General features: G+C 41.6%; 1 protein-coding gene across 20 annotated transcripts in view; it reads left to right on the forward strand.

The window, feature by feature from the left end:
* Positions 1-4,316: 4,316 nt before the first annotated feature.
* The window catches only part of NRCAM (neuronal cell adhesion molecule), a 152,235-nt gene continuing 142,611 nt past the window's right edge, over positions 4,317-13,940 (forward strand). For 18 of the 20 annotated variants that reach the window (XM_017817827.1, XM_017817826.1, XM_017817832.1 and 15 more), the window contains exon 1: positions 4,547-4,717. The gene's annotated coding sequence lies outside the window, so the exon portion shown is untranslated. Of the gene's footprint in view, positions 4,405-4,546; positions 4,718-13,940 lie in introns of those variants that run through there. The other 2 variants (XM_017817831.1, XM_017817829.1) reach the window with 2 other exon arrangements.

Here is a 13,940-nt window from a genome sequence, read left to right on the forward strand (position 1 = left end):
AGATAAACAACAGGTTAGCAAGGGCATATAGTGCTTTTGGAAAACTCCATGAAAGAGTTTGGCCAAATAAACACTTGAAGAAAAGTACCAAGATCAGTGTTTACAAAGCCATAGTGCTGTCTAGTCTCTTATATGGTTCCGAATCATGGGTCATCTACCGCCACCACCTGCATCTCCTAGAACGCTTCCATCAACGCTGCCTCCGTACAATCCTAAACATCTACTGGTCAGATTATGTAACTAATACATCTGTTCTAGAACAGGCAGCAGTTACGAGTATTGAAGCCATGTTACTGAGAACACAGCTGCGCTGGGCAGGACACGTCTCAAGGATGAAGGACCACCGCCTCCCTAAGATCTTGCTTTATGGTGAACTTGCCACCGGCTGCCGCAAGAGAGGAGCCCCGAAGAGGAGATACAAGGACACCCTGAAGCAACATCTCAGCCTTGGCCACATTGATCTTCATTGCTGGTCTACCCTGGCCTCCAGCTGGGAGGTCTGGAGACACACTATCTTTAACACTGCTGCTTCCTTTGAGAACGCACGCAGGATCACCATCAAAAAGACAACGCAGAAAGAATCGTATCCTGCTGATACCGTCCAAGGAGTCTTTCTGCTGTGCCTTTTGCAACTGGACTTGTCTATCTCGCATTGGCCTCTTTAGCCACCAGCGCGCCGGTAGCAAATGTGGGTAGAACCCTTCCCAAATCTTCGTTTGCAAAGCCTAGCTATGATTATTTTCAATGTTTAACTATCCTGTGCAGAGTGGATTGAAAATTCTGCCTTCATCCTCAGATTCTCCTACATGTTTTTGAAAGGTTTGTGCCCTGAGAAATTAAAGTCCATTGAGCAAAGAAAACAACTGAACCCAGGGCTCCTACTTCCTTTTGCAGCACTCTAATGATCAAGCTAATGGAAGATGGGACAGCTCTAACAGCTCCTCCTCTCCATCTGCTTCTCAAAGAACAGGATCGCTTCCTTTCATTTTGCGTTCAAGCATGTAATTCCTGGAGGAAGTTTCAGCCCTGTGAATCCCTGGCAGTGTTTGCCATCAGCTTTGAATATCTGAGTCCTAAATAGGCATGATTAAACTCACGGCATTTCCATGTGTCTCCAACTGCTTAGCTTGCTAGTCTTCTAGGATTCCAGAAGAACTCTGATTTCTTGTAAGGAAAACCTAGGTAATAGCTTATAAATCAGGCATGGCAGTACCTAACTGTAGTCACAAATTGTCTTTCGAGAGAATAGTTCTGAAGCCTTAAGTATTTTTTTTTCAATTCTTGACAGCACATCAGAACACTTCTGTGCAGTGTCTATCCTGCACGATACTCTTGCTACCCTAGTTCTGAACATATCTTACATCAAAACACATCCTCTGCCTGGTAGTCTGTGAAAGCTGATTTTGTTACTGTATACCAAGCAGTGCAGCTTTTAACATTAGACATTATCACTTAAGCTTTTGATCTTGTCTTTGGGCTCTTTTCTGCTTAGAGATATTCACATTTTATGCTGCTATCGTAAATAAATACTAGCTTCTAAAAAGTATTAGACCAGCAGTAAGTGCATTTACGTTACTTTCATGGTATCAGGAGATCCTCCAAAGGAAATACAAAATGCCCATAAATAAACTAGATTAAAATAATCTCAAAAGTTTTTCAGTTTTTGATTGGGGGGCCCCATACTCTATCAAATATGATTAGTCTAAGTTCTACTGACTTTGAATATATTCGGTGGGGCATACCTCACCATTTTACTTTGTGCAAAGTACTTTGTGTGCTACACTGTGCTCCGTTCACCATTGTAAGACATCAAAACAAGTGGAACAGTGGGATAACTCATGTTAAAATTACATGGGTGGCATTCAGCTGAGTAAATGCAGACTCTAACAATGTAGACACTTACAGCTGAACGAGACACCTGCTGGTCCTGTTAGAGTCAATGGATAGAAACCGGCATTTCTAGGATGCAACTTGGCTTATTCTAATGTAGACATCTAAAATAGGTTAGATGAATCATACACTAAAACTGCCTATTTCTGGTTCCCTTTATGCTCAGTGGAGAGAATGACTAGCTCACATGCAGACATTCACATAGTAGACATCTAAAGTTAGGTGAGATGTACAACCCAAGATGTCTTTCCATAATCCTCAAAAGTGCCTGCTTTAGGAACAAAATGCCAAAGACTATCAAAAAACCTCAATAGGTAGAAGAAAGCAGTAGATGATACCTAGGTAAACTAAGGCTGGTATTAAAGGATCATGAAGACTAAACACTATGTTTGGAACTGCCAATCCATGGATATAGTTGCAGCAGGCAAAGTGAGGAGAAAGGCTACAAAAGGTAGAATGATGACTACAGGAAAGATGCAAGGAGGCAGAGAACTTAGAAAGCTAGTATTCCTTCAGCCACACAATTTCTGCTTATTGTAATGGCTGAGGGGTATGTTGTTTATACCAACAACCCTACCTGTTTCTTTTTGCTTGATGCCACCATCCTACTGCCAGTATGGATGGCACTCATCCACAATAGTGGATGCCATCACCAGCAGAAGTAGCTCCTAGTATAAACCTTTGAATGTACTTGTTTACTGTATGATTATATGTATGCCACCATTTGGAAACTTCTGCTTTGTGCTATTGAATGTGTGTATTTGTTTATCTCAGTAATATAAAAATTACAGAGTTTAAATTCTCAGGGGAATCATAAGGGTGTAATCATACCAGCTGCAACACTTCAGCCTCATCATATATCAATATAGAGTTATCTATCACCCCCTCCCTGCAACAGTGAAATCTCTTCATTTACTTGGTTTCTGTGGTCTAACTTGCACCTAGTGGTTTGCCACAGCCCAATGTTTTGTGCTTTTAAATTAATGTTGGTTATCCAAATAATAACCAGATCTTTGATCCTACATTTTAAGAAAGTTAAACTTTCAACTCAAATCTTTCCCCTCAAGTGTCCTGCAGTTCTACAGTCCACCTTCTGAAGGTATGGCTCACCATGTTCCCCATGGAATCCGTCAAGGAGGCAAACAGATAGCTGTCTGAGAAGTCATCCTGCTCTCTGCATTTTATATCCATATTCTCTCAAAGTCAAGAGTGGCTACATGATCTCCTTATGGAACATGGTATCTTGCAAGGCAATATCCTAGTGTTTTAAGGCCCCCTTACACACTGATGCACAATTACTTTGTAGTGTTTTTATATTTAAATAAATCAGTTGGGAACATGGGAGTTGTATAGCAAAAATGAAAAGGTTAGCAAACAAACAAAAGAACATTCAAGCACTTACTTCCCCTCTTTATAAAGGATTCTCTTCACATTCATTCCAATCTTCTTTGCATATTCAGGTCTCAAACATTAATATCCTGTCCTCAGATTAAGAGGAGCTTGAATATCTCCAGAGTCTGAAGCAGTAATGTCTGAGTTATTGTTTAACCCCTGGATATTTATATGCATGTGCTCTATCATTTATAGAATCTGTTATTCATCTAGAGTGTTGCTTTTCAGAAGGTCAGACGTTCAGATTTAACTTGCCAGTCGTAAAGGGGTTTCTGCAGAGTTGCAGGGTAAGGGCTTTTTGTTCATCTTAGGCATCATGTTTTGCACTGTTAAGTTATCACTGTAGAGTTCACCTTGAGATCTGTTCCCTCAAATGTGTAATAGTTAACCATTATAAAAGTTGCTACCTTGCAATGCACAGAAGGCTATTCTTAAGTGAGCTGATCCAAAGGCAAGTTCAACAGTGGCAGTTAATCGCATTTACTACATGTTAAAGGTATTCTTGAATTAATTTTGAGTAATACTGAGCACAGCCCTCAGAGTTCTCAAAATTACATTAAAATGCTTTCTGATGCTGTGCATTAAATTAACTGCAAAATGTGAAAGGGAAGCACTGCAAGAAGTGTGTTCAGCAGAAAGGTTTATTTGAAATAAGCCCAGTTCCAGGCTGTTCTCCAAATGGTGTCGCCCAGTGCTTCTCTTTGAGTGATTGCATCCAAGCGCCTGCCTTCCTGAACTTATGAACTGGAAATTTAACGAGTTCAACAGGACAATTGTCGAGTGTAAAATAATATCCTTGTCTCCAGTTTGGGAACTCGCTGAAACCATCTATTTAGAGGGGCACTGCCGGGCTAAAATAATGCGGCTATTTAAAACGCCGCCCTCGCCGGGGGGGCGGCTCTGGGGGTGCCCCGGGGAGCGCTCGGCTGTGCCCAGCCGGGGAAGGGCACAGGCGGAGCCCGGGGGCTGCAGGGCACCGGCGCTGCTGGGGAGGCTCAGGGCCGAGCTGGTCACCGTTCGGGCACCCCTGAGCGGCGGCACGACGATGAACCTACCCCCATTTTAACCTGGGTGGCGGAGTGAGAGAGGGAGGAATGCCAGCCCACCATGGAGGTGCCTCAGGTGCGAGGGACACGCGCCCCGCCCCGCCCCGGCCACCGTGCCGCGCGCGCGCGCCCGCCCCGCCGCGGCTCGCGCAGATGCGCGCGCCTTCCCCGCCCCCGCGCGGGAGCGCGCCTTCCCCGCGGCGCGGCGGGGGCGGGGGCGCCGGGGAGGGGATAGCACGGGAGCGCGCCCGCCGCGGCTCTTCTCGCCGGGCTGCCGAGCGGGCAGCAGCAGCAGCAGCAGCAGCAGGAGAGGAGGAGGAACAGCAACAGAAAGAGCGCGGGTACCCTCTTGACCCTCTTCTCCCCGGGCGGAGGGGCCGCACCTTCCCGTGAGTACTGGCCTGGCAGTCCCCGTCGCCGCGCCGCGCATCACGCTGCGGGAGGTGCCGCGCCCGCCGCCGCTCCGGTATCACATCCCCCCGCGCCGCTGCTGTCATCCATCCCCTCGCACCGCAGGTGTCGTTCCCGTGCACCGCCCGTGTCACATCCCCCCGTACCGCCGGTATCAGCCCTTGCACCGCCGCCAGCCCCCGCACCACCGGTGTCACAGCCCTCCGCAGCGCCCCGGCGCCGAGGAGCCGCCCGTCCGCCGCGGATGCCGCGGCTCCTCCGAGGGGCCGGGCGAGGAGGCACCTGGTGAGCCCGCCCGGTGCCGCGGGGCCGCTGCGGGGCTTTGTTGCTGCGGCGGCCGGTGGCACCTCCCGGGCGGGGGGGTCGGTCCCGGGCGGGGACGCTCCGCGGCTGCGACGCGCCCACATCCCCGGGCGGGCTCGGTCGCCATTTCGTGCGCTGCCCGGCGGGGGCGAGGGCCGGGCGTGTGCGGGGAAGGAGCTGTCGGTGCTGAAGTGCCGCGCTCCGCGTTTCGGCTCTTGCGCCTTTATTTATCATCCCCCCTCTTTTTTTCCCCCGTTACAACTGTGATGTTATTTAGATATAAAATAGCTACAATGGGTATGGATGTCGGGCTTTTCTTGCTTTCTCTTTTTTTGATTCTTGATTACAATTAATGCAGAATATCACCGCCAAGTCTGGGCAGAGAGTGCACTTGCCTGTTAGACTGTAAACTAATAATTGACTAAACTGTCAGCCGCCGTTGAACTCTTTAGCATAGATGTGTTAGTTTTGAAGTCTGAAATGTGTTTAAACCAAGACTTCGGAATCTAAGTGTAAACAGCACCTGATTAATAAATTCGAGCTGTTTAAATATTTGAGATCATAGTGTGCTTCGGCCCAGTCAATAAGGCTGTTCCATATTGACAGGTACTCTGTGAGAGGAATGCTATTGCTTACTTCTTTATGTAGTGTAGTAGTTTGAACTACGACATGTAGTTGGATGAAAACAATGGAAAATGTGATATTTAACTCTATAATGGAACCTATAGATCATGACAAGATGTTCTTTTATCCGTAAAGCTCCCGCTTTTTGGTGTTTATTAAAACCAACCTCCTACTGACTCAAGAAGGCAGTATTAACTACCTGGGTTTCTTTTTTCTAATGTTCCCTATCTTTGTGCATTTCTTTCTCTGTGTCTATCATTTTGATTCTTCGGTATATTGGGGGAAAGGTAGATGAAACCTGAAGACTTCATTGTATGTAACAGATGCACTTTTAATCATTTCAACATCTTCCATAATTTAACATAGTAGATGTGATAATTTATAGATAGTAGTTATGTGGGTCTGTGCATAAAACAGGTCACTGTACAACATCAGAAGGCATCTAGACTATTTTGAGTTTGAGAGCAGCTTATATGCCAAGAGGGGGATCTTGCTGGTGTTCTTTGGCAAAGGGTATCAGCTGGAAAGAGAAAGATAGTATAGTGTTACATACTTGCTCAAAGGATCTAGAAGTCAGAAAACTGGCTTGCAGGTGCAGTATCTTTCTAATATTTGTCTAACCTGTTTGATGTTATCATTCCTATGAATACCCCTCAGTCATTTGTTTAGTTTTGAATAGAAATTGCAATGCAAGTGACCAAAGTAGCTGAAGAGTTTGATGCCAAAGTCTGTGAAAGTTACTTATTTGAATTTCAAAGTAGCGTGAAATTCTCTTGGGTGTCTAAAATTAGCTGCCAGAATATATCAATAGATATATTCTAGGTAGATCAACAGAACTGGGAAAGTGTTATATTCTGAGAATATTGAATGTAAAGAAGCAAACCCAGAAAGCTGCTTGCTGTTGACAGAACTCGGGATCCATTGAATGAATTTGCATTTGGGGTTGTGCAAAGGGAATCTGTACAGCTGTGTGACCACATCGGGTGGTGGGTTGGCATATACCAGCTGGTGTTAAGGATGGAGCTAAAATCCTGTTCACAACTCACAGATAAATCCACAACTAATCATACTTTATTAATATCTTAGTTCTGTCATTACTGTTACTGGCTACAGTAAATATACTCAAAAATAATAATGTTGAAGGTGAATGAGATCTCCAGAACCTGAACCCTAGTTACCGTTCCTTATCTTCTTGCAGAAAGTGTATTATTTATCACATATACCACAGCTTGTTTGATAAAAAGGACTGTAGTAAGAAAATTTGGCTATTTTAAGTAGTCTTTATTTTCAGAAAATGGAATAACAAGTCCAGTGATACATACTGATAGCTCCTGCTAGCTTGTTGCACTTTGGTGTTTCTCTCTGGTGACAGCAGAAGCTTTAGTAACCAAGTCAGAGTTTCTTGGGGTCTCTGTAATTGTCAAATTTTATTGGTTTGAGGATTCTGATTTCAAGTTAAGAAAAGGTAATGCACATCTGCCCATTTGTCCTGCTTTAGGGAAATGACTCTCCATGGTATCTGGACATAAAAGATACTAAATACACTAAAGGTTTAGTATTTTGTTAATAGATTACTGCATAGCTCAAATAGCTCAGTCAGCCTAAAAATTAAATCTGTTTTGCCTGCAGCTGTGGAATTGCTATTAATCTGCAGTTTTGTTAATTTGTCTCAAATCACCTTGAATTGTAATTACTTAACTTCCATTACATTGAAATAATACAGTAAAACTCTGTTGTACGATTTTCACCAGACTTGTTCATTTTGTCCTGTTTTATGAACAGAGTTTCTAAAATGGGAAGCCATACAGAGGAAAATATATGTCGGTAATGTAAGATGAGGGAATGATGTAGGAGTTGTGTGTTGGGCAATATGCAATGAATTTGGTTTTGCCTTCCTGAGTGGGCTGCTAGCATTCAAAAAATTTAGTTATACTTTCTCCACAGTGAGAATTTGTTGCATTTTAAGCTGGTAAGTAAGTGTATTGCCTATTCAGTTCAGTATTAAAGATACTGTAAATTCTGCAGTTATGAAAACTGTCAAAATATAATATTAAGGGAATTTGTAAAGAGTTAATCTCCAGTAATAAGATTAACATGATGCACCATAAGTTTTGTCCCAGAGTTTTTTAACCAGGAAGGGATAGTTGCAAGCTAACTATATTGCTTTCTTCTGAGCTACTGGAGGCTGGCTGAGCTTTCAGTTATTTACCTCAATAGAAAACTGAAAGGGAAAAAGTGAACAAAGGAGGTCTGTTTTGCCTGTCCCACTTGCTGGGCTGTTGTCTTTGCCCTTTTCAGTGAAGGAGGGGGTAGAGCTGGGTCAAAGTTGAAGAACACTGAAAAGGAATTCAAGTCTTATATTGAAATGTGAATGATAGCTTAGTTTGAGTGCCGAACACATTTGTTTGAATTGATTTTTTTCTGTCTGTGAAAGCTTTAACTGACAGATGGTGATGGACTGGCACATAGACTGCTAGAAGGTACAGCTAGATATGTGCTCAGACCCTGATTAAGATGCTCAGTAAACAAGTACATATCTGATGAGACTTTTAATACTGGAGATACTGATGCTAGACACTGTGTGACACACTAGACATTTGATTGTGTGAATTAAGGGCAGACCCCTGCAGCTGGCATACATTCAGACTTACTTGTCTAGCCTAATTGCATTGCAAATACTGCTCTGGATTGCTCTTTAGCTTCTCCTGTCTAGTAAATGTTGAATAAGTACAGAAATGTTCATCTGGATCCTCTATTAACTGTTGTTAAGAAGCTTTCAATTTTTTTTTAGTTTGTTGTATGAATTGAGATAAATGTATCTTAGTATTCATTTTGTGAATACAGTGTTTTCCTACACTGTTTTGGTTTTGAAATGGCTCAATTCATAATGTGATTACAGCTTTCCCCTTGTTAACTTTTTAGTATGGAAGCATAACAGCTTGAATTATAAAATGTTTCTGTAAGAGCTCACAGTACCCCCATTCTACTTTAAGCAACTAAACTTTATATAAAAAGCAGCATTTGATGCAGAGCATCTCAGATGCACAAAAATAGCCAAGAGAGGAAAAAAAGACCAGTTCAACTTATGAGGACGTGATAACTTTAAAAAACAGCCTCATTAGAAAGGAACTAGCTGTGTAAATTGTCAGTTAAATCAGACAGAATCAGTACAGATGTAGTCTCTCTAAATTCTGTAAATACTCATGTAAGACTGCTGAATTTGGATGCATCCCAATGGGAATTGAGTTGTCCTAATAGTTTGTCTGCACCATTAGGTATACATGACCTTTTGATTTCCTCTGGTTTAAAGTATGTAATTGTTACTGTTCAACAGCTTGTCTGAGGAAAACAAACGCCAATCCATAACTTCCTGGTTGTGTGAGTTAGTCTTTGGCCACTAATAAGGTTTTTCTGGACGGCCAACCAAATATTAACATACCATTTTCCTTTCGACTGTTACCTGAGTGAGGAGCTGACAGTGTTTATACACAGTGTTTATACACGAGTACAGATTGTCTTTGTCTTTCTGATCTGTGCCTCTCACTTCTAACTTTCCTGTTTCTGTGTTTTCAGTGCTGTTTATTTGTCCAACATGATTTGGAGGGTTCATGTAAAGGAGTTGCCTTTACAATGTCACAACACTGTAGGGCTGTGTGTGTGTCTGTGCATGTGCAAAGGAGGTGTATGTAATCAATTAGTGCAAAACCCAGCTTTTGTACCAAATTTGGAGTCAGGGAACAGTTCTGCTGGTGGAGAACAATACTATGGAGATAACCAACCAGCACATAGGTGCTGACTAAGTGGGGAAGTCTTCCCCACTGAATATTATAGCATGGGCAGAATAGTAGAAATGAACAAAATTCAGAAGAAGAGGGGAAAAAGACCTTGAGAAGGACCACTTTTCAAGAGTATTTAAGAGTTCAGTGTTGTTCATCAGTAGTCTTGTACACCACAAGTTACACTTTGTAACAGGATAGATGATTCTTCATGATTTCTCCAGTGTTTAGAAGGACTAAAAAGTGGGGTTTCTGACTCTGCTGCTGTTCATATCTCTAGGGGAATCAAAATGCAGGAGGTGCTTGATGTGCCTTCCTTCTTAAAATTTTCAAGTGATAGCTTGGCTACAGCTCTTCTTTGGGTGGCATAAACAGGTTTAGTAACTTTGTTACTGCCACTTTGAGTAATCTGGAATCTGTGGGCCCCTCGGCAAAGCCACCTCTGTGAGTAGACCAGTGCTGTGGTCTCTGGGCAAACTTAATATATAATAGGAAGTTAAATCCCCTTGCATTGCTGGGGGTTTTTTGTGTGATTTTTTTGTTTGTTTGGTTGGTTGGTTTTTTAAATGGAAGGCATTTCTTAATTGTCAGTTCTCAGCTGAATTAGGTAATTTTGTTGTGTTTGTTACATGGCAACATACAATCAAAATCTGGCTCTCTCTTGGGGTGAAGTGAGATGTTACTAGGCTGCGCTAGCCATTTTGCTGTTTATTAACCTGTTCTAACTAGAAAAGGGGGACACATGCCTTTTTCTTTCCCAAACTTTCAAAACTGTACAGGACTTGAGTGAGTTTACAAGAGGGGAGTTCTGCATTAAGAGAGAACAGAAATGGAGTCTTTGCATGCAGTGTTTAATAAACTGTGGCCTCTAGGCATTCTTGAATCTTGGACCTGTAAGTTTTGTGTTCTGTTCCAGCTGCTGTGAAGAGCTGTGCTCTCTCCATGTATGGCAAGCATTTTCAGTTAAGAGCAATTTTAATGATTCCAGTGTGATTTGGGTTTATTGTTGCTGTTAAATAAATTCAGGACACAATGACAACCCTTTTTCCACACAGTGAACTGAGTTCTGACTAACACTAAAAGCCAAAGCCAGCATCATGATGTGTTGTAGAGCCCTGTCTTGTTTTGAGGAAGTTGCTTTCTCTGGAGTGTGACGAAATTGTTTCAGTATTGCAGTGATCAAGTCTGTAAGTTATGAAGACAAGAGCCCTTGTGACCAGAGATAAGGTCTTTTCACCAAATATAAAGGATTCCTGCTTCCATTTACCAACATACTTCTTTATTTATAGTGAAGTTCAGAGACACCCAAAGAGAGGGAATATCTTGGCAATGAAGGTGGAAGGGGGATGTCAGTGCTTGTCAGGCCACACCTGGAACACTGTGTGCAGATTTGGTCCCCACTAAATAAGACAGATGTGCACAGGCTGGAGAGGGCCAGAGAAGAGCCACAAAGATGATCCAAGGACTGAGAAGCTTAGTGTGAAAAAAGGCTGAGAGAACTGGGTTGTTCAGCCTTGAGAAGAGAAGGATTAGGGGAAACCCTAGCACCATGTTCCAGTATTTAAGGGATGCCTATAAAGAAGATGGAAACTGCCTTTTTACAGGGACTCACATGGAAAGATGAGGGGTAATGAGTACAAGTTCCTCCTTGGGAGATTGATTGGTCATAGGAGGAAAGTTTTTCACAATGAGAACAGTCAGCCAATTACTCAAATGAGTAATCTCCCCTGGGAAGAGGTAGATTCCCCAACTTTGAACACTTCTAAGATGCATCTGGACAGGCTGCAGGGCCATCTTGTCTAGATCATGCTTTTGCCAAGAAAGGCTGAACCAGATGATCCTTGAGATCCACTTCCAACATGATGTTGGATGATTCTGTGCTATGTTCTTCAGGCTCTTGCAGACAATCCACAGTCTTCCGAGCTCTTCTTTCTGATGCAGGTGTCATTATTATTCCCTAGGCCCAGGTTTGATTAGGTTATAGAGGCAGATGGGAACTATTACCACTGTTGCCACAACTCAGTAATACTGCAGCTGTGTTCGGGACAACTTTGGGCTTGTGAAGGAACTCATCCTTCATATTGGAGCTGTATGTACCTTATGTATAATTGGCTTGCCTTTTGCCTACTGGAGTGACTATATATGTATAGAAGTTTCTAAGTAGTGCAGCTCTGACACCTTTAAATGTGCAAACAGTGTTTTAAATATCCATGTTTTTCCTCAGAAGCAGTTAATGTGTTTATGGACCTTGGAGTCTAGTAGCCAACATTTCAATGTGTTACAAGTTGTAACATCTTTCCTAGACAGTACCAAACATATAATCTCAATATAAATGGAAAGTTAAGGTGTTTTCTGCTTTTCTGTAGTTTGAGTGCTTTAAAAATTGGTGTCTAAACTTGGTTCTAGATATGGACAAAACAAGAAATATCTTAAATTATGTGTGAGCTATTTCTGCATGATAAAGTTGAAATGTAAGCAATTGCATGACTGTAAAACAAGCCATCCCAAGGTGACTAAAAGCTAAATATCTATTAAACCTTTTAGGTGGTAGTTGTATGAAGTGCATTTTTAACTTAAAACGGTAAAAATGTGAGTGTGACCACCAGAGGGCAGACACATTGTTTAGTGACTACAAAACAAAATCCTTAGAAAGGTGTCTATGCCTATAAAAATACAGTGAGATAATGACTGAATAAATAACACAGTATAGATGCACAAAATTTCATACATTGACAAAAATATAATAATGTTTAGTGTTGAAGAAGAAAGTAAATACATCTGCTTAGAACTCACTTGTGGTTTTGTTTTTTTATAGTGGAAGTCCGAACAGTTCATCAGATCATGTCGTTTGACCTGTAAATAATGAGTTCTTAAACTTAACTCATTTACCTGCTTATTGATTCCAGTAATTTTAATTCAAGTATGTTTTTCAGGACTGTATCTGTCTTCATTTGAAAATGGAAAGTACACTCTGTTCTCAGTAGTTTCTCCCTTGTAGTTGAAAGAATAAAGAATCTGTCTGAATTAAATTTCCTGTTTTCCCAGATATCCCTCAGGATTTGCATATTCATATTTTCCTTTTTGTTAATAACATTTATGTCCTTTAAAGTATGTAATTTTGCTCTTTAGAGTACTGTGGAAAATATTCAACGTTATGGGCCTAAAATGAAATGCTTCAATAAAGTAGCCTTTTTCAGGAATGCTGCAGTGTAGGTTTTAGTGAAAGATGATGGCTAGTAATTTTCATTTAGCTTACTTGGTAGGAATGTAGGTGTTTAATTAAAGTGTGTTGGCTTTTACTGCTTATGCACTATCTCAAGTTACAGCAATAGTATCCTGTCTTTAAATTATCTTCCTCCAAAACCTGGACAGTTTTTGCAAGGAAAGAAAACCCTTTATCCCATTGTTTCGAAGTCACAGTATTCTTTACAGGCATGTCTTAAGAGCTTTGGTTGCTCTCTGGGGATCTCAGTTCTACCAGTTATGCTGGAATGAAGCATCATCAAAATAGCCTTAAATGCTGCCCCAGATTTCCAATCTCCCCACTGTCATTTCCAGCAGGCACAGTTCCCTTAATAGCAGGATTTCTGGAGAGGTCCTTTGTAAGATGGTTTGCAGACCATCCCCAAAACTTTATCTGGAGGAGTTTCTCCAAGTTACTTCTAAAAGTTTTACGTAATTCACAGCTTTCTCACTCTCTTGGCATTGGAATACAGGAGCAGGTTTCTCATCACATAAAGGGAAATGTACTAGCATAATTGACAGCATCAGACACTTGAAAGAGTATCATGGGAATTAGCTATGAAGATACAAATTTTAATAAATCATTTACTTGTCTAAAGTGTCCTAGCTATTTTTTCCCCACCCTCTATATCTAGAAGCCTAGAAACATCTAACAATGAAAGCACAGTTGCTCTTAATAACTGGTTGATTTTTGCACCTTTTTTTTTTTAAAGTTCAGCTGAAGTTATGAGACTTGACAGCTCTCTACAAGGGCTCAATTCTGTCCCTTGGATACAGGGACAGAAACACTATTGCTGAGAACACATCCAATAGCTGCAACTTCTGTTGGAAGTTAAATGGCTGCTGGGGCTAATGCAAAAGTTCACATTAGTAGGAAGATTAGTCTTTATGTTCATTATGTTATATAGACACTTATATACGTTTTCTTTTCTGAGATAAAGCTGTCCTAAAAGAGTCAAACATTTCTGTGAGTTTCCCCACTCTCTTAGTTTAATTGTGATTATACTGAAAGACACCAACAGTTACTAACCATACTGAGGACAGCAAGCTAAAGTAAATAAATACCATTATTCTTATTATGATAGATGAGAAAGTTCAAATTGCAAACTTATAGGTAGCTTCCTGGTTTGACTACTGATAAAAAGACATATTGATTGGAATGGAAGAGTGAGGAGGGAAGAAGGGCTGAAACCAGAAGAAAATGTGAAGGTAACAAAGTAAGGGGAGACAGAGCAAAGAGAAGAGCTCTATTTAA

Source organism: Lepidothrix coronata, unplaced genomic scaffold (assembly GCF_001604755.1).
Source record: "Lepidothrix coronata isolate B3197 unplaced genomic scaffold, Lepidothrix_coronata-1.0 Scaffold63, whole genome shotgun sequence".
Taxonomy (NCBI): domain Eukaryota; kingdom Metazoa; phylum Chordata; class Aves; order Passeriformes; family Pipridae; genus Lepidothrix; species Lepidothrix coronata.